Raw genomic sequence first — 26,836 nt, forward strand, 5'->3', positions numbered from 1 at the left:
GAAGATGGAAGTTCTCATTCATTTATTCATTCATTCAGTAGCTATTTATTAAAGCCTGCTCTGGGCCAGTTACTGGAGCAGGCCCTAAGGATACAACAGAGAACAAGACACATGTATTTTCTGGCCTTCATGGAGCTTATTAGTCTAATGGGAAAGATAGCATAAACAGTGTTATGGAGGAAATAAGGCAACAGAAAATAAGATGGTATGGGGGGCTGCCTACTTTAAAAGGACTGGTCGGGAAGGGCCCTTTAAGGAGGTTACACTGAATTTGAGAACTAGCGGAGGAGAAGGAACCAGTCAGGAAAAGGGCTTGGGGCAAAGGGAACAGCAGGAAAGATTTTGGTACATTGTAGGGATTTGCAAGGCTGCCTGGCTGAGTTTAGTAAGTAGGAGAGTAGCATCATGGAGAGGTAGGCACAGATGGGGTACAAAGGACCCTATATAAAGGCCTTAAAAGAGGCTCATTGTAGAAACCCTGTAGGCTCTATATCCTCGAGCTTTCGGGGACCCACTCCACTTTATACCCACATCCTTTATTAAAATAAAATACATAAATGACCACATAACAATTGATTTTACATTTAGGATTAGTTAACATATTGTTATATTATGTAGTCACAAACATTGATTAATTTTGACTGTAGTTTTTCGGAGCTAGTTCTTTTTTTTCCCTATCTCAAACATTTTTTATAGCTTAATGAAGATCTCAGCCCCTAGGCAGTGGGCCAGGAGTACCTAATGGATACAAAGATTCTGAGTGGTGAGCAGTTCACATTTTATTCCAAGTGTCATGGAAAGTCATGGAGAAGTTTTAAGCAGAGAGTGATATAACCTGATTTATATCATTGAAAGATTTCTCTGGCTTTTATGTGGAGAATAAATGAGGCTGATAGAAATAGAAGAGGGGAGATCTGTTAGGATGTTGTTGCCTGACTAGAGTAGTGGCCCTGGAGAGATAGGTTTGAGATATATTTTGGGCATAGAAGTAACTGAATTTGCTGATATATTAGACATTGGTGGGAGAGAAAGGAAGAAGATATGAATGATTCCCAGGCTTCTGATTTTAATGAGTGGGTGGATGTTAATCCCATTTACTAAGATATGCAAGTGGGGAGGAGTGTTTCTAGCAGAAAATGAAGAGTTTAATTTTGCAGATAGTAAATTTGATGTGTCTAGGACACATCCAAGTAGAGCTATCAAGAAAGTAGTTATCTGGAGGTTGGAAGAAAAACTCTGGGCTGGAGAGATACATTTTTGGACATTCAAAGATTGGGAAAAGTAAGACAAGTTCTTAGAGCAATTCAAAAAGGAGCCTCTGGTAGAGTAAACTGCAGAAAGCCAGGAGAGAATGGAGTCGTGGAAGCTGGAAATGGAGTGCTTCAAGAATGAGGCATGGTCAGTAGTGCTGAGTGCTGCTGGGTTCCACAAGGTGTCTATTAGATGAATACTACTGGTGCCCACTGGATTGGCAGTCCAGTTGAGGGAGAAGTACTTTGGGTCCACGTTGTCATTTCCCATCTCAAGAGTGTACAGTTACTTTGTCTTGCCAGCCACATCACACTCAAATCTCTACCATTTCTTCAGCGTTCTCTATTATCTCTTTCCCTCTACTTGTTCATTCATTTGTTATATTTGATCCAAGCCTACTTTCTGCCAAGCCCAGTGGTAACTGCAGGGTAAGTACAGTTTCTGCCGTCCAGTGGCTAAGGGTCACAAGCACCTGACCTGGACTAACATGTATTCTGTTCCTTCCCAAGGAGACAGACCTGCTACTCCTGTGGGGATGAGGGGTCGGGAGAATGGATGGAGGAGGTGTCTCCTTAGCAGATTTACGCCTACCTCCTTGTGTTGAAACTTCCATCAAAAATGATTTACCGGGGTGCCTGGGTGGCTCAGTCGTTAAAGCGTCTGCCTTTGGCTCAGGTCATGATCCCAGCGTCCTGGGATCGAGCCCCGCATTGGGCTCCCTGCTCCGCGGGAAGCCTGCTTCTCCCTCTCCCACTCCCCCTGCTTGTGTTCCCTCTCTCGCTGTGTCTCTGTCAAATAAAGAAATAAAATCTTAAAAAAAAAAAAAAAAAGATTTACGAGGGTGCCTGGCTGGCTCAGTCAGTAGAGCATGTGACCCTTGATCTCAAGGTTGTGAGTTCCAGCCCCACGTTGGGTGTAGAGATTACTAAAAGAAAAAACAAATAAACTTAAAAAAAAATTATTTCCCTCCTTCTAAATCTTCCCCCAGGTCCTACTTTAAGAGTCACACCTTGCATGTAGCTTGTTTCTTCAATAAGTATGCTTTCCCTCCTAAACGACATTGTGAACTCTTTAAGATGCCTTATATCTCTTTTGTATCCTTCATATATGGAAGAACAACAGATACAGGGGTGGATCTACCATGAGCCAACTGAAATTTAAGCTTCAGGGCCTCCTACTGGGACAGACCCCTTCCAAGGCCCTGCACTTAATTTTGTAGTCATAAAGAGCAGGGGAACGTTGAGTACATGTTTGCTGATGGACTCCAAATTAAGTAACTTCAAATATTTATTGATTTATTAAGCTTGTTTTATTCATTGGGATTTATATGAAGATTTTAGTTACTGATTATATCATTCCCTTTCCCAAAAGCCTTCAGTGGCTCCTTATTGCCTCTAATTAAGTAGAAGCTTCTCAACCTGGCCTTCAAGGCCTGCCTCAGTGTGGCTGAATTTTATGTCTCCAGGTAACTCCTCAAACTCTCCTTACTTCTCCAACACTGACTCCCTTGCTGTCACCCTGGTGGTGTGGTTCATGCGGATTTCTCTGCTCAGAAATCTCTCTCTTCAAACTCTACCTTTTGACACCCTAACTTTAGACTATTGCTTCTGGAAGAGGAGTCCCAAGACCCACAGCCTGACCTGAGAGCTTGTTAGAAATGCAGAATCTCAGACCCTACCCCAGGCCTCCCAAATCAGAACCTGCATTTTAACAAAATCCACAGTCAAGTTTGAGATATATGGACTTAGGCCATTTCCCAGGCTACTTCCTCTAAGCATCTTAAACCTTTAAAAATGCCTATAATGAGAAATGTTTTTCCGCTTTTGAACCTTCTTCATTCTGGTACTGCTCTGTAGGCACTTCATTCTGCCTTGACTCATGGTTAATTACGGACAGGTCTTGGTTATCCTGTTATTCTGTGAGCTCTTTGAAAGCACTAGCAATGGAGTCTCAACTTAGAGATGAGTTGGTTCACTTGGTATTTCCTCTCTGCTTCTGCTACAATCCCATACACACACGTACACCCACCCAAACTTAGATGGTGCTGTAGCTGTTTTACTTGATACTCAGAATCTTGCAAGGATCCAAATATAAATTGACTCCCAGATGTGCCACGTGTGGGCAGGGAGATGGGTCGCAATTATTTTTATTTAAGAAAATGAGCATCTCACTAGTATGTCACGAAAATCTTGAATATCATTCCCTTTACCTTTGGTTGATACTGTGTGATAAAATTATATCTTCACCCCTGAATTTCAGAGTAGGGGGAAAGCTGGCCTAAATTATTCAAAAATAGCTGGTTACCTGTAACATTCTATAAAAACTTTGGGGGAGGAAATTCCACAGATTTTTTTTTTTTTAAAGATTTTATTTATTTGACAGAGAGAGACACAGTGAGAGAGGGAACACAAGCAGGGGGAGTGGGAGAGGGAGAGGCAGGCTTCCTGCCGAGCAGGGAGCCCCGTGCAGGGCTTGATCCCAGGACCCTGGGATCATGACCTGAGCCGAAAGCAGACGCTCAACGACTGAGCCACCCAGGAGCCCCTCCACAGATTTTTATAGGTTAAAACAATATGCTGGGTTTCTTCTTAAAAATATTAATTGAAAATTCCTACAAGAAATCAATGTTCACTGCAGAAAAAAAAAAAAGTAAAAATGTACACAAGTCCCACCCCACCCCACCCCCCACCAAAATCAACCTAATCTTTCTACGGGGTGATAACTACTAATGCCACTTTGGTACATTTCCTTCCTGATGGGATCTTTCCTGGTCGAAAATATAAATCGCTCTCATTCTTTTTACTAGTTACATAGTATTTCACTATAAGCTATATCATACAAATTTGTTTAATTGGTTCTGCATCATTAGATTGTTTTCAATATTTTGCTACTTAAGGCTGCAAGGAGCACTTTGTATATTCATCTTAGGATAAAGTTTTTAAAGTTAATTTCTGGTTGTCAGAGTGATACCACTTAAAATTAGGTTAGGCTGCAAGTGATAGAGAACTCCCAACTACTGTAGCTTAAGCAAGATAAAATGTGTTTTTCTCACATAAACAAGGTCTAGAGATAAGCAATCAGGGCTGGTGTGGCAGCTTAGCAATCATCTGGAATCCAGGTTCTATCTTCTTGCTTTTCATCCTCCCCCTGTGGCTTCCACCTCATGGCTCAAGATGGCAGCTTGAACTCAAAGCATCATATTCACATTTCAGCCTGCAGGAAGAAGGAAAGGGGAAGAAGAGACTTCTCTCTGACCCTTTATTTTATTATTATTTTTTTTAAGTTTATTTATTTGGGAGAGAGAGAGCACACGCAAGTGTGGGGAGGAGCAGAGGGAGAAGGAGAGAAACAGACTCCCCACTGAGCACAGAGCCTGATGCGGGGCTCAATCCCATGAACCTAAGATCATGACCTGAGCAGAAACCAAGTCAGACGCTTAACTGACTGAGCCATCCAGGCGCCCCCTCTTTGACCCTTTAAAGGCTCTTTCCTTGACATGGATTTGGTCAGAACTTAGTAACATGGTCACTCTTAACTAGAAAATATTTCATAGGGCCCTGTGCCCAACTGAAAAATAGGGGATTCTGTTACTATGTAAGAAGGGAGGAACAGGGAGCATCTGGGTGGCTCAGTTGGTTGCATGTTGGACTCTTGGTTTCCACTCAGGTCATGATCTCAGGGTCCTGGGCATGGCATCTCCTGGAAATTTTCTCTCTCCTCTCCCTCTGCCTCTGCCCCCCCCCCAAATCTCTTAACGGAAAAAAAAAAAAAGAAGGAAAGAGCAGATATCAGGGTATAACAGCCATCCCTGTACAAAAGGTGAGCACATTTTCCATTTTCGGTACATTTTGCCTTCTTTTCCATCCCTTTATCAACAGTTTTTAATATAGAAATTAATCTAACTACAGCCTAAACCAATTTCCTGTTGGTTCTTGATAGAGAAGACACACAATTGGCTTATGTCTTTTATATAATTGAATGCAATTAAAGCCACCTCTAACTTCCCTTCTTTAGACAAAGTAATTTCCTTTCTAGTTGGATTTCCTTAGAGTTTCCAAATCCTATTCCGTCCATCTGAGGACTGTTATCCAAAATATACGTCCATCCTATTCCGTCCAAATCCTATTCCGTCCACAACTCTTGTTGTGTTCTATTGATGTTGCCTTATTTTCGTCCCTAAGTTTCTTACCTTTTTTCTTACTAAATCATAATTGTCTGAATTGAATTGAAATATAGTGATTTTCCTCCTCTACTTTTGTGCATTTCTTTCTTTTTTTTTTTTAATATTTTATTTATTTATTTGACAGAGAGAGACACAGCGAGAGAGGGAACACAAACAGGAGGAATGGGAGGGGAAGAAGCAGGCTTCCCGCTGAGCAGGGAGTCCGATGCGGGCTCGATCCCAGGACTCTGGGATCATGACCTGAGCTGAAGGCAGATGCTTAATGACTGAGCCACCCAGGTGCCCCTTGAGCATTGATTTCTTTACACATCAAGAGTAAAGCCCAATGATGGATATTTTAGCTTCTCTTTTGTCATCCTTTTTTACTAAAAAGATGGTATTTTATTTTTATTTTTTATTTTTAAAGACTAGTCAGCTGAATCACAAAAATTGCTAGCAAAAATAATAAGACAGATTCCAGTGATTTGCATAGGGCAGTTGAAAATACATACTAACAAAAAATAAAACTCCATATAAACTGAGGGTATGTGGAGCTAGGGGCTGTTACCTAGAGTCCTCAGGATGTGACATAGTGATGAAATATCATCCCAAAATAGGCTTTGGCAGAGAATGGCAAGAAATTCTTCACTTTTCAGACAAGGACACCAAGGTCCAAGGAATTAAACATCTTTCCCAAGGTTTTCAACTCCAGCATCCTGGCAGGAAGCCAGTTTGAGGAATCACACTTGAGTCACGTCAGAATTTGCCTAGAAAAGTATATGTTAACAAATATAAAGTCATATGTATAGTGTAATACTATTTTTTTTTTAAGATTTTATTTATTTATTTGAGACAGAGAGAATGAGAGAGAGCACATGAGAGGGGGGAGGGTCAGAGGGAGAAGCAGGCTCCCTGCAGGGAGCCTGATGCGGGACTCGATCCAGGGACTCCAGGATCATGACCTGAGCCGAAGGCAGTCGCTTAACCAACTGAGCCACCCAGGCACCCTAGTGTAATACTATTTTTGAAGGAAAAATGTGTCTCTAAGTGTATAAAATATTGGAAGGAATGACACCATTAATATGTTGGCATAGTTATTTTTGCATGGCAATATGAAGGGAGCTGTAACTAAGTGGTTTTTTCTTTTCTGCATTTCCAGGTTTTCCAAGCTCTGTGTATGGAGCCAGTGTTATTTGTTTTATCAGGAAAAATATTAATAATATGCACTGTTGCATATTACGGTACCATAAATGGAAGGGTTGGAAAGTAGTTTTGGAAGTTTTAATGAGTATCATTATAAACCGAAAGATGGTAATAAATAAATGTATTTAACTACCTAAGCCTGTTGATAGTTCTGTCTGGGAAGTCACGAGGCAGAAGGAACAGAAAGCACAGCCATTAGTGGGTATTACCTCTTTTTCCCCAAATCTTTTCCTGATCTCCTTTCAAAAGAAGCCCTACCCCAAGGTTAATTTTTAGAAGGAAGTAGGATTCTAATTTTATTGCCCTTCAGATTACATCAAGCTCCTGGCAAGTATACAACAAAACCCTGAGATAATGTGGATTCAGATATGAAGGGACTAGCTGTTGGCTCCCACCCTCTCAAGCTGACTCAACCCCAACCGGCTATATATTTAGTCCTATATTTTATATTTTATGATTGAATTATTCAGACTGCTCTTTTAGCGTTATGATGGGAATTCTGGAAAGTGGTTTTGCTTTAAAATTAAGGCCGATGAACCACAGAGTGGGAGCAAATACTTGCAAAAGACTTAGTTTATAAAGGACTGTTATCCAAAATATACAAAGAACTTCTAAAACTCAACTGTAAGAAAATGAACAACTGAACAATGAGCAAAAGACCTGAAGAGATACCTCACAGAAAAAGATACACAAATAGCAAATAAGCAGATGATAACATGCTCCACATCATCATGTTGTCATCAAGGAATTGCAAATTTAAACAACCATCCCAGGACACACTTATTAGAATGGCCTGAATCCCAAACTCTGACAATACCAGATGCTGGTGAGTATGTGGAACAATAGGAACTGTGATTTATTGCTGGTGGGAATGCAAAATGGTACAGCCATTCTGGAAAGCAGTTTGGTGATCTCTTACGAAACTGAACATAATCTTACCAGATGATCCAGGAATCATGCTCCTTGGTATTTACCCAAAGGAGTTGAAAGCTTATGTCACACAAAAACCTGCACATGGATGTTTATAGCAGCTTTATTCATAACTGCCAAAACTTGAAAGCAACCGAGATGTCTTTCAGTAGATGAACAGATAAACAAACTGCGGTACATCCAGTCAATGGAATATTATTCAGTGCTAAAAAGAAATGAGCTATCAAACCATGAAAAGACACAGAGAAAACTTAAATGCATATTACCAAGTGAAAGAAGCCAGTCTGAAAGGCAGCATATTGTATGATTCCAATTACGTAACATGTGGAAAAGGCAAAACTGTGGAGATAGTAAAAGGACCAGGGATTGCCAAGGATTGGGGAGGAGGGAGGATCGAAGAGGCAGAATGCAGAGGATTTTTAGGGTACTGAAAATATTTTGTGTGATACTATAATGGTGGATACATGTCATGATACATTTGTCAAAACCCATAGAATGTACACCACCAAGAGTGAACCCTCATGTGAACTGTGGACTTTTGGTGACAATGATGTATCTATATAAGTTCGTCAGTTTTAACAATTGTACCACTCTGGGGGGGGGGATGCTGATGCAGGGGGAGGCTGTGTGTGTGTGAGGGTGGGGCATGGGTATATGGAAAACTTCTATAACTTCTACTCAATTTTGTTGGGAGCCTAAAACTGCTCTAAAAAATAGTTTATTTGTAAAAAAAAATTTTAAGGCCATTACTGAGCCTTAATTTTTTTAAGTTTTTTTAATTTTAATTCCAGTACAGTGAACATACAACTCAGCCTTTAATTTAGGAATTTTTTTTTCCAGTTAAAAAAACTAGACTCCAGGGGTGCCTGGGTGACTCAGTCGGTTAGGCATCGGCCTTCGACTTGGGTCATGATCCCAGGGTCCTGGGATCGGGTCCCTGCTCAGCGGGGAGCCTGCTTCTCCCTCTGCCTCTCTCTCTCTTTGTTTCTCATAAATAAATAAATAAAACCTTAAAAAAAGAAAGAAATCTTTAAAAAATACTTTAAGCAAAATATCTTTTCTCTGTTCTACTACCTTTTATAAGACCTCATGAATGCAACACTAATGGCAATTTTTTGTTTTGTTTTGTTTTTACTAATGGCAAGTATTAAAGCAAATTCCAGGTGAGTAGATTTGGCAGGACAGTCATTGCAAAACACTGGACAAGTATAAAAATACATCCCTGTGGGAAAACCTGCTAAAAAATTAATTTCCAGATGGTCAAAGTTCAGGCTTGACTCATTTGGACTGTCTTACAAATGGAAAACACTGAAACTGAGAAAACTCAGAGAACTATAATTCTCATTAATTGACTGAAATTATTAAGTAAACAAGCTTCAGGATCAAGGGTACTGGCTGGTTACCGAACAGAGAGCATTTCAAGCAGAAATGGGCGCTGTAATTTTTCCGGCAGGTGGCAGCAGAGAGCCGTAAAAGATCTTAACACGTCGTTTCCCCCCTCCGCCTGAGGCGTGGAAATCCCAAAGGTAGAGGACTGGAAAGCACGTTAGTTGTCACAAACCCCTTCTTTTCACAGATGAGGAAACCGAGCTCCAGAGAGATTATCTGACCTTCCTAAGGCAAAACTCATTAAAATTCCTTGAAACTTGTCAGGCTATGCAGATTTCATTTATAATTACATTCCATGCCATGCAAACACACTTAATTAGATATAATAAAATATTTCACACGAAATACTAAGTTTTGATTAAAAAGCCTTTGGAGTATTTCCAGAATGCTCTCTTTTTTAAAAGTTTTTATTTTAATTCCAGTTACTTAACATACAGTGTTATATTAGTTTCAGGTGTGCAATATCGTGAGTCAACACTTCCACACATCACCCTGCACTCATCCCAAGCACACGCCTTAATTTCCGTCACCCATTTAACCCCCCCCCCCCCCCCCCCTCCCCTCTGGTAACCATCAGATTGTTGTCTATGATATGTCTTGCTTTGACTCTCATTTTTTTCCTTTGCTTTTTTGTTTCTTAAATTCCACATATGAGTGAAATAATATGGTATTTGTCTTTCTCTGTCTGACTTATTTTGCTTAGCATTATACTCTCTAGCTCCATCTATGTCGTTGCAAATGGCAAGAGAACTCTATCTCTTTTTGATTAAAATCTTTTAAAAAGCCATGTGAAAGCTTTCTAGTAGAAAGTGCACAGAGAGGGAGAAAGTACAGATTGGGGAAGCAAACTTGAATTTGATTCTTCATCCATCCCATGTCTGCTGTCTCAGCTTGAGTAAATTACTCCAGCTTTGTGTTTACTTATAAAATGGAGTAATAAGATAGGACTGTGTCATAGGACTGTGGAGTGATAATATAGGGTTGTGCCATAGGACTGTGGCAAGATTTAAATGAGATCTCACTTGTAATGTACTTGGCTGATCCATAGCAGACACTCAATGAATGTTACTTTTTCTGCCCATGCCAGGGTACACAGAAATGGAAAGACTGAGTACATCATTACTAGGGCTGCCAGAAAAAATACAGGACACCCAGTTAAATTTTAATTTCAGATAAACAATAAACACTTTGTTAAGTGTAAATATGTCCCTAATTTTGTATGCTACATATTCATCCTAAAAAATTACTTTATTTATCTGAAATTAAAATTTAACTGGGTGTTCTGTATTTTTCTTTCTTTCTTTTTTTTTTTTAAAGATTTTATTTATTTGACAGTGAGAGATACAGCGAGAGAGGGAACACAAGCAGGGGGAGTGGGAGAGGGAGAAGCAGGCTTCCCGCTGAGCAGGGAGCCCAATGCGGGGCTCAATCCCAGGACCCCGGGATCATGACCTGAGCCGAAGGCAGACGCTTAACGACTGAGCCACCCAGGTGCTCCGTTCTGTATTTTTCCTTGCTACTTCTGACAACCCTAAGTTTTAAAGTCTCCTGATTTATTACAAAATGAAGAAATGCCAAAGCAGTGTTATAAAATTTGCACTAAATTTTTAAATACTTACATTTAATGAATTAGAATTCCAAAACAAAAACCACCTTGCCATATAACTGCTGGTCCCAAGATAACGAAAAGGACTCATAACAACTATTAATTCTCAGGACACCTGCAGGAAGTGTGGCCTGGTATGGAGACATACACTTAACTGCGTAACAAATGTTTTCATCTTTTTTGTGTGTCTTTGTGACTGTATCGTAATCTCATTTGGAGATGAAGTCAAAGATCTAAGTCTGAGGTCTTCTGTGACTGTGAGGGCTCAGCCAAATGGCTCTCCGGCCCCCCATGATAAGCCCTACTCACTTTCTGATAGAATAGAGATGCTTGGTACTTCATCCTAGAAAAAATGTTTCCTTTGTCAAATATGACAGGATCTTTTATGTGGTTGTATTTTCCGTATTGTTTCTTTGTTGATGTTGGGAAAAAGACAGAGAAAGCTAATGGGCTGAATGCAGCCTGGGGACATAGTGGCCCAATTTCTACCCTGTAAGGAACTGATAGAGCTGCAGCAGAACTTTAATATAGCCCAAAGGAGGGCACGTTCTCCTTTTAACCACCTGCATAAAGGAGAGTGATCGTTTATTAGGCTCTGAAGTTGTCCGTTCATCACGTCACAAGACCATGGTGGTCATCCGATGGCTTCACAAAGGTTATTAGGGAAGAAGTAGCCTAGATAAGAACCCCGATGAAGCAGCTGGCCTCAGTGTTTGACACATGCCGGATTTACAGATAAAGCCAAACTTTATTTTCTTTTAAGATTTTATTCATTTATTTGACAGAGAGAGAGTGAGGGAGCACAAGCAGGGGGAGCAGCAGAGGGAGAAGGGGAAGCCCACTCTCGGCTGAACAAGGAGCCTGACTTGGGACTCGATTCCGGAACCCTGGGATCATGACCCGAGCAGAAGGCAGACACTTAACCAACTGAGCCACCCAAGCGCCCCATAAAGCCGAACTTTAAAAATATACACATATATTAAGGATTTCTTTTAAAATTACATTTATTAACTATTGAATAAATAAAATGAGTAAAATACATGTAAGGAGTAAAGAATCACGATGTAAGGGACTCCGGTGTCTACCCCACCACTCAGTTTTAGAAAAAAAATCAGCGTGACCTCTGAAGTTCCCTAGGGTCCCCTTCCTTCCCTCTCCCCTCGGAGGCAACCATTATCCTGAATTTGTGCTTCTATATCTCCTTGCTTTTCATTATTGTTTTAGCACGGGTTTATATGTGCTTAAAATTTAAGAGGAATATGGCATGCATACAAAATCATGCATGCATACATACAAATCATGCATGGAAATATATGTTTACTTTAACAAACAACAATAGGGGCGCCTAGGTGGCTCAGTCGTTAAGCGTCTGCCTTCGGCTCAGGTCGTGATCCCCGGGTCCTGGGATCGAGCCCCACATGGGGCTCCCTGCTCGGCAGGAAGTCTGCTTCTCCCTCTCCCACTCCCCCTGCTTGTGTTCCTGCTCTCGCTGTCTCTCTCTCTCTGTCAAATAAATAAATAAAATCTTAAAAAAAAATAACAACAACAATAAAATGAACACGTGGGAATCTATTTCCAGGCCAAGAAAGAACATTATCATGTCCCAGAAGACTCACGTGTGTACCTCTCCAACTGCATCTCCTATTTTTACCCCAGAGATGAATATTATCTGGAATTTTGTATTAACCGTTCTTTATTGTGGTAAAATATACATAACACTTACCATTTTAACAATTTGTAAGTGTATGTTGCGTAAGTACACTCACATTATTGTACAACCATCACCATTACCCATCTCCAGAACTTTTTCGCCTTCTCACCTGAAACTCTGTCCCCCTTAAACACTAATTCTCCATAGTCTTCAAGGTTCGTCCATGTTGTAGTATGTGTCAGAATTTCTTTCTTTTTAAAGACTTAATAATTAATCTGTCAAATGGGGATTGCATTGAATTTATAGGTCAATTTGAGAAGATGGTATTTTTGCTAATGAGAGTCTTACAGTCTATGAGCATAGCATAGCCCTTTATTTATTTTAGTATTCTTTAATATCTCTCAATAAAATTGTATAGTTTTCCATACATAGATTTTATATACATAAGATTTTTTTTTTTTAAGATTTTATTTATTTGACAGAGAGACACAGCGAGAGAGGGAACACAAGCAGGGGGAGTGGGAGAGGGAGAAGCAGGCTTCCCACAGAGCAGGGAGCCCGATATGGGGCTCGATCCCAGGACTCTGGGATCATGACCTGAGCCAAAGGCAGACGCTTAACGACTGAGCCACCCAGGCGCCCTATACATAAGATTTTATTCATTTATTTGACAGAGACAGTGAGGGAACACAAGCAGGGGGAGCAACAGAGGGAGAGGGAGAAGCAGAATCCCCGTTGAGCAGGGAGCCTAGGACCCTGAGATCATGACCTGAGCCAAAGGCAGACACCCAACTGACTGAGCCACCCAGGCGCCCCAAATGATATCTCTTTTAAAAGTATAATTTTCGGGTGCCTGGGTGGCTCAGTTGGTTAAGCGTCCGACTCTTGGTTTCGGCTCAGGTCATGATCTCAGAGTCATGAGCTACAGCCCTGCATAGGGCTCTGTGCTCAGCACGGAGTCTACTTGAGATTCTCTTCCTCTACCCCTTCTCCCCACCCCTGCGCTCACGCTCTCTCTCTCAAATAAATAAATCTTAAAAAAAAAAAAATGAAAGTACAGGGGCGCCTGGGTGGCTCAGTCATTAAGCGTCTGCCTTCAGCTCAGGTCATGGTCCCAGGGTCCTGGGATCGAGCCCCACATCGGGCTCCCTGCTCGGCGGAAAGCCTGCTTCTCCCTCTCCCTCTCCTCCTGCTGTGTTCCCTCTCTCACTGTGTCTCTCTCTGTCAAATAAATAAAATCTTTAAAAAAAAAAATAAAAGTACAATTTCTACCAGTAGATGGTATATAGAAATGCACTTGATTTTCGTTTATCGATTTTTGTATCTAACACTTGCTAAATTCTCTTATTAATTCTTGTAACTATATCTGTAGATTCTTTGAGATTTTCAAGTAAATAATCCTATTATCTATGAATAATGACAGTTTTGTTTCTTTCATTCCAATTTTTATTCTTGCTTTTACTCTGCTGGTCTCCAGTACAATGTCCATTTTTATCTTGTTTCCAGCCTTGAAGGAAATTATACTTATTTATTTATTTATTAAATTTCATTTATTCATTTGAGACACAGAGATACAGAGAGAGAGAGAGCATGAGCAGGGGGAGAGGGAGAAGCAGACTCCCCGCTGAGCCAGGAGCCCAATGTGGGGCTCCATCCCAGGACCCGGGATCATGACCTGAGCCGAAGGCAGACTCCCTTAACCATCTGAGCCGCCCAGGAGCCCCTATATGTGGATTTTTGACTGCATGGGGAGTCAGCGCCCCTAAGTCCCGCATCGTTCAAGGGTCAACTATATTTGGTTCTCCCTTTTGATGCTTATCCCTCTTCTAACTTTTTTAAAATTACTTTTTATCACTTCATGTGTCTTCCTCTATTAGTGTGGAAGCTAAGTATTCTATTCTCAGACTTTAAGCACTTGATCTAAAAATGTATCTTGCCTACTTAACTCATCCAAAGCGGATCTTCATTCTTTTGCCTTCTTCCAAACACCGTAAGAACGTTAAAACACTGTAATTCCCATCACCCATCTTCTGACTTACGTGTTACTGGGCTGTGTGTTACTAGGCTGCTAGTTTGCTTTTTCTGTGAAGCTTTTATTACGCACAGTGGGGAGGGGGCTTGGTCCCCTCGGCAGCTGCTTTCTTCACAGTGGCCAGGACACTGCTCAGTTCTCTTGTTTCCTTTTGGCACAGATAGGTGTCTCTACTGTTTTCTTGATGAACTTGAAGGCCTGCCTGTCCTTGGAGACCTTGAGCAGCTCCCTGGTGTGCAGTTCATGTACCATTTAGAGCAACATTGCACACCTCTTGGATGATGTCCCACAGGAACGTGGTGTGCCTGATGAGGCACCCGAGGCCACAGCTGTGTGTTGGCTTGCTCACGTTCTTGGTCACCTCGTGCCCCTGGTTGAGATCTATGGCCATGGGATAGCACAGAACCATGGCTGGACCTATACAGCAACCCCGGGGGCCAGAGGACAGCAGATAGCCTTCTGTTAGTTTTTCAATGCCATGGGACTTTATTGTAGTTTTAAACAGTCAATAGTCAATCAGTAAAATAGATGTCTATATCTGATTCATTATTTTACTACTTTTGTCTCTTTTCACTCCTTCCTTTATCTCATTCCTTCCATCTGAGATTACTTTTCTTCCACTTGAAATACATACTTTGAGGGGCACCTGGGTGGCTCATTTGGTTGGGCGTCTGACTCTTGATTTTGGCTCAGGTCATGATCTCAGGGTGGTGAGATTGAGCCCCACCTTGGAGTCCTTGCTGAGCGTGGAGTCTGCTTAAGATTCTCTCTCCTTCTGGGGCGCCTGGGTGGCTCAGTCGTTAAGTGTCTGCCTTCGGCTCAGGTCATGGTTCCAGGGTCCTGGGATCGAGCCCCACATCAGGCTCCCTACTCGGCGGGAAGCCTGCTTCTCCCTCTCCCACTCCCCCTGCTTGTATTCCCTCTCTCACTGTGTCTCTCTGTCGAATAAATAAAATCTTTAAAAAAAAAAAAAAAGATTCTCTCTCCTTCTCCCTCTGCCCCCCATACCAGATTGCATGCACCTGCTCACACACTTTGTCTCTCTCAAAAAACTCCCAAAAAACAAAAAAAGACAAAAAACATACTTTGAAATTTCCTTAGGTGATGCTCTTTAGTAGCAAATGTTTTTAGTTTTTGTTTGAAATTCCTTCTTTTCACCTTTTTTTTTTTTTAACTAGGGTCCACACCCAACATGGGGCTTGAACTCACAACCCCAGAGATTAAGAGCTCTGTGCTTTATTGACTGAGCCAGCCCAGCACCCTTCACCTTTGTTCTTTATAGATTTTCAGTGGGTATAGAATTCTAGGTTGATTGCAATTTCTTTTCAGCCCAGTGAATTCCATTATCTTTTTACTTCTATTGTTGCTCTTAAGATATCAGCTATCAGTCTAATTGCTGCAGCTTTGAAGTTATCTGACTTTTCTCTCTGCATTTACAATCTAGAGTCTGTCTTTGGTGTTCTGCAATTTTATTATGATGTGTTGGAATGCAATTTCCTTTTATTTCTAGTAGGGATTCACTGGTATTCTTGAATCTGAGTATCCTTCCATTTCCCATGTTTTTGGTCTCACTGTGCTCAGCCTGAAACATTTCTTCAGATATCTTCTAGCTCATGAATTCCCTTTTCACTGTGTCTGTCTGCTATTAAATCTGTCCACTGAGTTTTATGTTTTAATTATTACATTTCTCATTTCCAGAATATTTTTTAAAGATTTTATTTATTTGAGAGAGACTGAGCCACCCAAGCACCCTTCATTTCCAGAATTTTATTTACTTTTTGCAAACTGCTTGATCATTTTTGCGGTCTCATTTACTCCTTTGAATCCTTTTTTTATTTCTTAAAAGCTCTAAAATAGTTATTTTATATCAAGTTTCTAATAATTCCTATATCTGAAGTCTGGTACATCTGAATCTGCAGTCTGTGTTTCAGCTTCTCTTGCTCATGGTGCCTTGTTTCCTTGGGTTTCATGATTTTTACTGTGAGCTTACATTTCTTAAAACTTTACCTGTGGAATTTTTGGGGGGACCCTGAGATAAAGGTGGGTTCATCTATTTTTTTTAAAAAGATTTTATTTATTTATTTGAGAGAGAGCGAGCACATGAGAGGGGGGAGGGTCAGAGGGAGAAGCAGACCCCCTGCTGAGCAAGGAGCCCGATATGGGACTCGATCCCAGGACTCCAGGATCATGACCTGAGCCGAAGGCAGTCGCTTAACCAACTGAGCCACCCAGGCGCCCTAAAGGTGGGTTCATCTAGAGAGGATTTGCATTTGCTTCTTCCAGCACTTCAGGCACTTAGGACTCCTTTCTGTTAAATTTTCTGCTGAAGGCTTTTCAGATCAAACAACTAATACACATATGGGCTGCAAACTTGTGCGGGGCCCAGCTTTGGGTACATATTCTCAAGAGTTAGTTTTACTTTCATGTGGTACCAATAACCAAGATAGCCCATTTTGGTTGCAAACCCTCCAGGTGGAAGCATTAGATTTCCAGATCTTCCTTCATTTACAATAGGGTAAACTTCGCGATAAACCCATGGTAAGTTGAAAATACTGTTAAGTTGAAAATGCATGGAATACACCTAACCTACAGAGCATCATAGCTTAGCCTAGCCTACCTTAAGTGTACACAGAATACTTACATTAGCCTGCAACTGGGCAAAACACAGAGCCTATTATTTTATAATAAAGTGTTGAATATCTCATGTGATTTACTGAATACTGTACTGAAAGTGTAAAATGGTGGTGTGGGTACAGAATAGTTGTAAGTGTATCGATTGTTTAAGTTCCTGATTGCCCTGCCCAGCTTCATGAGAAAGCATCATACCGCATATTGCTGGCCCAGGAAAAGACCAAAATGCAAAATGTGAAGAATGGTTTCTATGGAATGTGTATCAATAATATTCTTAAAGTTCCTCTAGAAAATCCTCAGGCCTTTATGTGTCAACCCTTTTCCCATCTCTTTATATCATTTTTCCCTCTCAGTATCCTGTCCTTTGAGTATGACACCTACTCACTGAATTTTAGCATGTGAACCTGATAGCTTGGGCTGATGAAGAATTATATAATGTTAGACAGAGAAAAAGATTTCAAGGGCAACTGAAGTCTGCAATGTTCATGCAGTTTTGGATTTGATTTGTTCTGTTTTTTGCCTCTTGTTTTCTTTTATGGTTTAAAATTCAATTTTGAAATACTCCTAAATAGCCCTGCTGTTTATTTTCCTTGTTAACATTTCTGGTAAAGAGAACACTTTAATGTTTATCAAAGGAATATTTTTAAGGACAGCATGATCACACTGGATGGTCTCCATTTTTAGCATGTCTGGTTTCGAAGCACGTCACTGAAACATTTTGAACATCTGATTCTCCACATGTCATCAAATAACATGCTTTATTTTCTATGAATGCACTGATTATTGCAGCCGGAGTCAAGAAAACACGGCAAAGAGGAGAAGAGGTGGCTTAACCCTCTCTTTCCACTTCTCAGCTCAAAAGGGCTTTTCTTTTTCTCACTTTCCTTCTGTTTCCTAAGAGCTTCTCAGACCGACCCAGAGGGAGTCATCTTCTCTCCCCCTGAAAAGGAATGAAGATGGTATTCTAGTCCTCCGTAGCATCTTCCCAGGTGACCCATTGTATCTCAGCATCTTCTGGAGCATCCTTTTCTCCTTTTTTTCTCTCCTACCTCTATGGCCTCTCCTTCTGACCTCCTTCTCAGGGGCCCCTTCTCATCCACCTACTTCTTAAGTGCCAACGCTCCTGAAGGCTGTGTGAGAGACCATTTTCTCTCCCCCAGCCAAATACTCACCCCCATCTGTGGTTCCAACCACTGCCTTATGTTGTGATGCACAAAGATAGATCTTCAGGTCAGCCTCCCCAGGAGCCCCGAATCCCATATCCAACTACCTACCGAGCACCTCCACCTGGATATCTATGGGTTTCTCAACCCATTATGTCCTGAACTCAACACCCCACCTCCAACCAATATCTGCTTCTCTTCCTGCTTCTGTTCAAACCAGAAGCTGGGAGTCATCCTAGACCCTTCCATTTCCATATTTCCTTCTCTCCTTCCTCCTCTAAGGCTGGCCAGTTTTTTCATTACATACATAGGAATATTCGTCCTCTAGTCCATTAAAAAAGGCCACAGCCCCATCCAGGCTGGCTTCATCCTTTCTTGCCTAGGCCACTACATTTGCATCTTAACTGGTGTCCCTGCTTCCCATAATATCTTGCTCTAACCCATCCTGGGGTGGCTCCAGGGGTCCTCCAGAGTGATTGTGCTAGAACGCAAATCTGATATCATTCCCTTGCTTAAAACCCTTTGCTGGTGCTCTCACCTTAAGGATATGACTAGAGATCCTCAGGGTAGCATGCCATGCTCCCCCACCCTGGACTTGGCACATGCCTCTGCTGTACCTTGCCACACCTACCCTGTGTCCCTACACAGTGAATTGCTCTTAGCTTCCAAAGGCTCCGGGCTCTTGCATGCCAATCTCCTTTGCTGGGAATACCTTTCCCCTTGTCAGCCTACTTGTCCACCAGCTCATTCCTGCTTATCCTTCCACACTCAGCTCAACATCACCAATTCGGGAAAGCCTCCCTTGGGGCGTACCCCTCTCCCTTCCTCGGTCTGAGCACAGTTCTGTCTTGGAGCATATTGGTCAGTAGCATGGAGGCCAGTCTCCTGGGTTGTGAGCTCCTCGGAGGGCAGGATCCATTTCTGTTCTCTTTGGGAATCTTTGGCACGGAGCACAGTGCTGCTACAGCAGACATTTGATCAATAAATGTCTCATGATGGACTTTCTGATCCTGGGTTCTTCTGTTTATTAGATGTGTGATCTTGGGTGAGTCATTTAACCTCCTTATATTTTAGTAGAGATAATAATATGCCCCTCACAAGGATTAAAGGAGAGAAAGCACATTAAAAGGCTCTGTAGATTGCATTTCACTGCTTTTCAATGTAAGGACTTATTGTTACCACTTATGTGCTGCTTTGATTGGTAGGCTTTTCCAAAATATATACTCTCATGATTTCTCCCCTCCTCTGGGGTTTTGCTCTGCCCCCCCCCCCCAAATGCCCTCGGTCACCCTCCTGTACACCTCACCGCTTCTCTCTCTCCCGCCTACAAGTCTGTTCTCTTCGTACCCATTCCCAAAGCCCATCTTCCTCCAGCCCTCCTCCCTTCCCGCAGTGGTCCTGCCTTTCTTCTCCCCGTGGCTGCCAGGGCCCTTCCAAGAGCGCTTTCGCGGCCGCCTCCGGGCTCTCGCCGCCCACTCCCTTCTCACCAGGCGCCATCTGGATCCCGCCGGAGCGTCGCCGTCGCTGCGCCCTCGGAGGGCTCTGGTGACCTCCTGCTGCCAAATCCCGCGCGCTCGTTTTCAGACCTCGTCCCACCGGACCTCTGAAGCATCTGGTCCTGCTGGTCACCTCCCCCTTGAAACCACCCCCTCGGCGGCGCCAGGCGGCACCTTCCCGGTTTCCCTCTTGTGTCTCCAACAGCTGCTGTCCCCTTCCCGTGGTGCTGGCGTTCCTCGAGCCTCTGTCCCCGGGGCCTCTGGTCTTCTCCCTTCCCTGCCCCGCGATCTCACCCACTCCCACAGTTACCGCTAGATCCTCTCTGCGGATGCCTCGGCAGCCCCTACTTTTCGCACCCAACTCCTTCCCGAGCTTCCTCTACATGCAGACCGGACGGCTTTTGGGGGCACCTGAAACTCCAAGTGTCCAAAATGAAAATCATCCTTTTACTGCCTTTTCTCGCCGACCTGCTTCTCCTCCTGGTTGTCTTACTTCTGTTAATGGCCCCATTATTCTCCAGGTCATCCTAGGTTCCTCGGTTTTTGCTTTCCTCCCACTCGCCAGGCCCCGGATGCTCTTACTGACTGATCTGTGGCTACCCCCCACCCCCCGACACCTTCCCACTTCTAACTCCTCCACCGCTGCAGAAAGGCCTCCATTGTCTCTCCCCAAGCCCTCTTCATAGCATATCACAGGTTTGGCTTTAGTTCTTACTTCCTTCCCCCTCTCCCTCCCTCTCTATTTCTTTCTTTCAACAGATATTTATTGAGCACCTACTATGTGCCAGGCATTGATATTTAATGAGCACCTACTATGTTCCAGGCCCTGGGAACCAAAGAATGCGGTGCAGGCCCACTCCCCAAAATACTGAGAGCCAATTGAAGGCTTACATTCCAGCCAGGGGCCATGGTAAGTGCGCAGAAGAGCGTACACCCTGGGCCTTCTAGCTGATCTGGCCTCTGTTTTTACCCTCCATTCCAGTCCATGATACTCGCTGTGCCAGAGGAACATTCCTAAGGTCTGGTGATAATTCTTCCAGGTCCCTTCATTTGCTCTCCATTATCTCTGTTCCTCCTCGATATGTATTTATGGATTTTCATCAAGTGCCCAGCCTGTTCCTCCAGATGCGCCCCCAAGGTCTGTCTTCCCCCACAGCCCACCCTCTAAGTGGGGCTCTCTGAAAGCGCTCTGTTCCTGCCTCTGTGCCTTTCTGCTTATAGTTCCATTCCCCCAACACCTCTGCCTGTAACATTCCTAACCATGGGTCTATTTTCAGCCCTGACTCCAGGAGGCATAACTCTTTCCTCCGATGGTCTTCAGACCCCTTTGACATCCACACAGTGTACAGAAAACCAGTGATTCGGTGAGCGAACCTTGTGCTGGAGACGCAGAGAGCTACAGCATCACCCAGCCTTCTGGGGTCAGCAACTGGAGATGGAGAGCCGTCACCAGCAGCAACCAGGCTTCCACAGTAAGGGGGGGACAGCCCAGAGAAGTTAGGGGGCAGCTCCAGCTCAAGAAGGAAGAATACAGATGGACCCAGAGCCAGGGACCCTTGGCTAGGACTAGCACCACTCTCGTGCTGAGGAGAAGCTGAGAGTAGACTCAGTGTGTGGCCTCTCTAGTCTGTTGTACATGGCGTGTAGAGCACACCTCACAGAGTCCTGGGGAACATTCCAAATCTCACGTGCCACCAATGCTTTCCTGAGTTCTCCAGGTCACCCATTACTGCTGTCACCTTTCAACTCCCACGACGTGTTATTTTTACATCTGCTGTGGCAGTTGGTGTGTTCTGCCTTGGAGATCTGCTTATCTGTGTACTTTGTCTTATCCACCCTACTAGACTTCTCAGGACGGGGACCACAAGCCCTGTGGCATGAGAAAAGGAGGTTAATAAAGTATCTGCAGACTTCAATACAGAGCCATTTCTTCCTCTTGGTACTTCCGGGGTGACTCACGGGGTGATTTACACATGCACGTGCACACACACTTTCTCAAGAAATACTGCTGATTGTTGAATCCAACCCTTGAAGGGATTATATATAGTCCCTTTCATAATATTTCAGTTTAAGATGAGATTCCAAACCACATGGAAATTGGAACCACAAAAATCAAATCAAAATTAAAAAAAAAAAAATCAAGGATTAGGTTCCTGACACATAAGAACTCCTAGGTCAGCGTCTGACACATAGTAGATGTGTTGAATAGATGTTAATAGATGTCTTCCAGAACACAGTAATGTGTTCTGGAAGAGACTGGTTAGGTGCCGTTTTCTTTAGCTAGAGGTTACTAGGGGTAACCGGCAGGAAAGGTCTGGCCATGTGGCCAGGTGAGCAGGTCATCCTGGTGTTGGGCTACCAGGTGCGCATTCTTAGACTTAGCAGATAGTGACTGTAGTCTCCCCAAATTATGATGGAATGCCACAGGCAGCCAGGGAATGCTTCACTTCCCCCTGGGGGTGGTGGAAATCTTGCAGTTTTTCTGGGCATTTCTGTGATAATCTCTCACTCAGGGTCAATATTTTGAGGGAGTCAAGAGCACAGATTTGGAGGATCTTTCTCTTTTAGAGATACAAACTGAACTATTAATGGATAAAATGACATGAGGTCTAATGTTTGCTTCAAAATAACCCAGTAGGGGCGCCTGGGTGGCTCAGTCATTAAGCATCTGCCTTCGGCTCAGGTCATGGTCCCAAGGTCCTGGGATCAAGTCCCCTCATCGGGCTCCCTGCTCGGCGGGGAGCCTGCTTCTCCCTCTCTCACTCCCCCTGCTTGTGTTCCCTCTCTCGCTGTGTCTCTCTCTGTCAAATAAATAAATAAATAAAATCTTTAAAAAATAATAACCCAGTAAAGGAGGATGGGTGAGCACAGAGCAGGAACAGGAGCCCTGTGCTGATAATCGTCATGACCTGGTGTTTGGGTATGCGGCTGTTCACGGCACTGGTTCGTGATGCCTTTTTTGTATGTTGGAAATGTTCCATAATAAAAACTGGGTTTTGTTGTTTAAAGCACAGATCTTATAGCATGGCAGACCTGGGAGACCTGGGTTCAAATCCACTCTCTGCTATTTTTTGGCTAGGTAATCTGGTCATTTAATTCCTCTCAGCCCACTTTCCACGTTTCTAAAGGGTGATTAAGGATAAATCCTGGTTCACAAATGTGTTGCAAGTGTACAAAGCCCTGGGGGCGGAGCCCGGGACACGGTTGGCGATCAGTAATGCCACTAGGCGTTTGCTTGAGCCTCCCTGTGCCGGTGGCCAGAGCCAGTCATGGCTGCTGGTGGATGGCAGGCCTGCCGTCTTGACCGCACGGGGCCTGCCACAGCTTCGCTACCCGACCTGGGGGCCTGGGGGTCAAACGATAAGCTTCAGACCCTTTACTCAAACTCCTAAAGGGCATTTCTTTTCTTTTCTTTTCTTTTATTATTTTTTTAAAAGATTTTATTTATTTATTTGACAGAGAGATAGAGAGAGAACACAAGTAGGCAGAGGGAGAAGGAGAAGCAGGCTCCCCGCAGAACAGGGAGCCCGATGCGGGACTCGATCCCAGGACCCTGGGATCATGACCTGAGCCGAAGGCAGCCGCTTAACCGACTGAGCCACCCAGGCGCCCCAAGGGCATTTCTTTTATTATGCTTTGATAGTGAAAGTGGCAAGGAGAGGAGGGAAGAGGCCGTGGTAAGGTCCCACGATGCCAATTCCCTTTGCTGTAGATGTTCTGAGTTCATGGCTCTGTTGTCACTGGGAGGGGGGCAGGCCGGGAAAGCAGGCCCCTGAAGTACAATGTCAAGGGAGTGGGGGGTCCCTTTAGCAGATCGCTCCTCTTGTTTTCTGTTCTCGGCTTTCAGCCATGAGCAGGCAGCCAGCATATCACGGGCTGTCCTCGGGCTCGGGGTCCTGTGTCCCTGGGCACATTTCAGGCTCGGGCTGGCGAAGTGGCCCCGTTGGTTTTTGCAAAGGAGCACGTAGTGGAATAAGGAGAGTGAGATCACAAGGAATTCATTAGCATCCCAGATTCTTCCTCTTCTTCTCTCTCTGCCTCTCCCCTTCCCTGACCCCCAGTCCCTACCCCCAGCAATGTCTTTTTTTCCCCTTAGATTCGCTGAGCGAATCTGTCAAAGCCGGGCCAGAAGCTTGCCTTTTCTAATGACACAGCGTTCAGCCCTCACCAGATGGGAACCTGTCAGCACAGCAAGGAGATGATTATCCTTTCAGCGGTGGGAGGCCTTCCCATGAATGGAAATTCAGACATTTTTGCAGCTGTGGCCCCACAGCCAATCAAGGAGGCCGTCCGTGCACATCAAGCAAGTGAGATTTACCTGGGTCAGTCTGAGGGATGGGTTGGGCAGTGGAGGTGGTGGGAGTGGGGTGGAGGGCAGATTAGGGCTCCCTTCCCCACGAAGCAGTGACAACCCTGCTGGACCCACATCTGAGATCTCTCCTTAGAGGCCAGTGCAAGCCAGCCTGTCTTTTTGGCCTAAACTCAACTTGGCCGCCTCCTCTTGGAGTATCTGGAACTCAAGGACAGAACTTAGGAGGGACTGATTTCTCCTCATTTAGTGGAGGAAAATCCTAATAAGCAGGTGGCCAACGATGGGGCAAGCTGCCAAGAAAGGTAATGAGCTCCCCATTACCAGAAGTATTCAAGCAGATGCTAGCTGTCTGCCTTCCAGGAATACTGCAGAGAGAGATGGCCTGACACGGATGGGAGTTCAGCTCCTATGCCCTCTGTCAAAGGTTCAAAATAGCCGAAGTAAAACCAATGAAGCACTGAAGCAGTAAATAGGAAAAAATTTATTGTGCACACACCAAAAAGGCAGTTTGCAAACTGGGAGCACTTGAACCAAAACATGGAATGAGGCTCAGGAGTATATTGCTTTAAAGCAGGTTATTATAGTGACAAAGCAGTGATTGTTTATTCTTCACACCGATTGGTTACAATACTATAATTTTCAGTGGTTCCCTCATATCAATCTGGGAAACAGTTCAAGTTTTGCTTATCATTTCCAGAGGCACAAGCAAGAGATAATCCAGGTCAAGTTAGTCTTGCATAATAAGCTAAATTAAGCTTTGTCTGCATGACTAAGCTGGTTCTGTCTGCTCAGGGAACTTTCCAGACTGGTCTCTGTCTACCCTTGATTTTAACATGTCCCAAAGCCTTCTTACCTCTGTAGGTTCTCGTGGGGACAAGAGCATGAATTTGGAGTTGTCATAGGTCCAGGGATCAAGTTCTGGCTCCACAGTTAGTTGAATGGATATGGGCAAGTCACTCAATGCCTTTATTTAAAATAAATTATATAGGCATAGTTTATTTTTCTGATAATGGATGTTCATTGTTAAAAAAAACAATTTATGGGGCACCTGGGTGGCTCAGTTAGGGGGGCCGGCTTCGGCTCAGGTCGTGATCCCAGGATCCTGGGATCGAGCCCCGCATCGGGCTCCCTGCTCGGCGGGAAGCCTGCTTCTCCCTCTCCCTCTCCCCCTGCTTGTGTTCCCTCTCTCGCTATGTCTCTCTCTGTCGAATAAATAAGTAAAATCTTAAAAAAAACCCCACAATTTATTATGGACACTTTCCATCACAATACACATTTTTTTTTTTAAATAATTTATTTATTTATTTGAGAGACAGAGAGCTCGAGCAGGGGGAGGAGCAGAGGGAGAGGGAGAAGCAGGCTCCTGGCTGAGCAGGGAGCCCGATGCCGGGCTCGATCCCAGGACCACGAGATCATGACCTGAGCCGAAGGCAGACGCTTAACCAACTGAGCCACCTGGGCGCCCCCACAATATATGTAGTTTGGGGGGTTTTTTAAGATTTTATTTATTTGAGAGAGAGAGCATGAGAACAGGGTGAGGGGCAGAGGGAGAAGCAGACTCCCTGCTGAGCAGGGAACCTGATGTGGGACTCGATCCCAGGACCTGGGATCATGACCTGAGCCGAAGGCAGTCGCTTAACCGACTGAGCCACACAGGCACCCAATATATGTAGTTCTAACTTACCCTTTTTAATAGCTATATGATTAACTCCTTTAAATCACAGCTTCCTAATCTGTAAAATGGAATAATAATGAAATCATGGAAATGATTCAAAGATCAAATAAGGGAATGGACATAAAGTGCTTAGCACTAGTTTGGCATCTAAAGCACATTGATGACAGATTTGAAACCAGCGCTGTCCAATAGAAATATATTAGTCTCATAGGTAATGTAAAATTTTCTAGTAGCCACATTAAGGGAGTGAAATTAATTTTAATAACTTATCTAACCCAACACATCCAAAATACTATAATTTCAACATGTCATCAATATCAAAATTATTAATGCGATATGTTTACAATCTTTTTTCTGGTATTAAATTTTTAAAATCCAGAGTGTATGTTACACTTACAAGCACCTCCCAATTGGGACCAGCTATGTTTTAAGTGCTCAGACCAAAGAGTGCAGCTCGGAATCTTCCACCTCAGCTTTCCCTTGAGCTACCGTAACTCTGAGAGTTTAGTCTGCTTACCAGTTTAGGCCGTAAATGTCGATTAGACTATCGTCCTCAGTTTCATGCGATCTTGTCTTTCTCACAGACTTGGCCTTAGGTACCATAAATGCAACTAGCTCTGATTTTCTGTATTTCCACAGCTCTTGCTTAGTGGGGCTCAGGGAAAGGTGCCCAAGAAGCATGTTTGGATTGACAGCCTTGAGAATCCAACCATAAGTAAAAGTCATGGGCTTCCTTCTTATCTTCTGGTTGAAATGCCTGTGAGATGCTTAGTCCCGCAGGACCACAAAAGACGCTCCATCAGCTCAGCTGTCCTTGCCATATTATGGGTAGTGGGTGAAGTGGGAGTGCTAATGCAGTGTTCTGGTCAGAGGCAGTGGGGCCTGGGAAAACCATTCAGCGCTTGGAGTTTATCCTTTGTCCCTACAGTGAGATGCTAGTTTCCGATGAGAGAGCAGAAGGCAAGCTGAGGACAAAGCAAAAGCTGACATCCCACAACCGCCCCCAACCCCCCATTCCTGGGTGGGATATGTGTGATATTCTTCCAGGAAACCTCCAACTCTCTTAATGTTAATGTGTGGCTAGAGGAAAAAACAAACTTAGTCTGATAATAGCCAGGCCTCCAGTATCCTGAGGGTCTTCTTTAGCAGATGAAAGTCCTTTTGAGGGGTGGCTCAGTCGGTGTCTGCTTTTGGTCGCTCAGGTCATGATCCTAGGAGTCCCGGGATGCTCAGTGGGGAGTCTGCTTCTCCCTCTGCCCCTCACCCCACTCTTGTGCTCTCTCTCACTCTCTCTCTCAAATAAATATATAAAATCTTAAAAAAAAAAAAAGCTGG

General features: G+C 43.7%; 1 pseudogene; it reads right to left on the reverse strand.

Moving 5' to 3' along the window:
* Positions 1–14,288: 14,288 nt before the first annotated feature.
* On the reverse strand, positions 14,289–14,633 carry LOC110593122 (annotated as a pseudogene).
* Positions 14,634–26,836: the final 12,203 nt, after the last annotated feature.

The sequence above is a fragment of the Neomonachus schauinslandi genome, chromosome 15, assembly GCF_002201575.2.
Source record: "Neomonachus schauinslandi chromosome 15, ASM220157v2, whole genome shotgun sequence".
Taxonomy (NCBI): domain Eukaryota; kingdom Metazoa; phylum Chordata; class Mammalia; order Carnivora; family Phocidae; genus Neomonachus; species Neomonachus schauinslandi.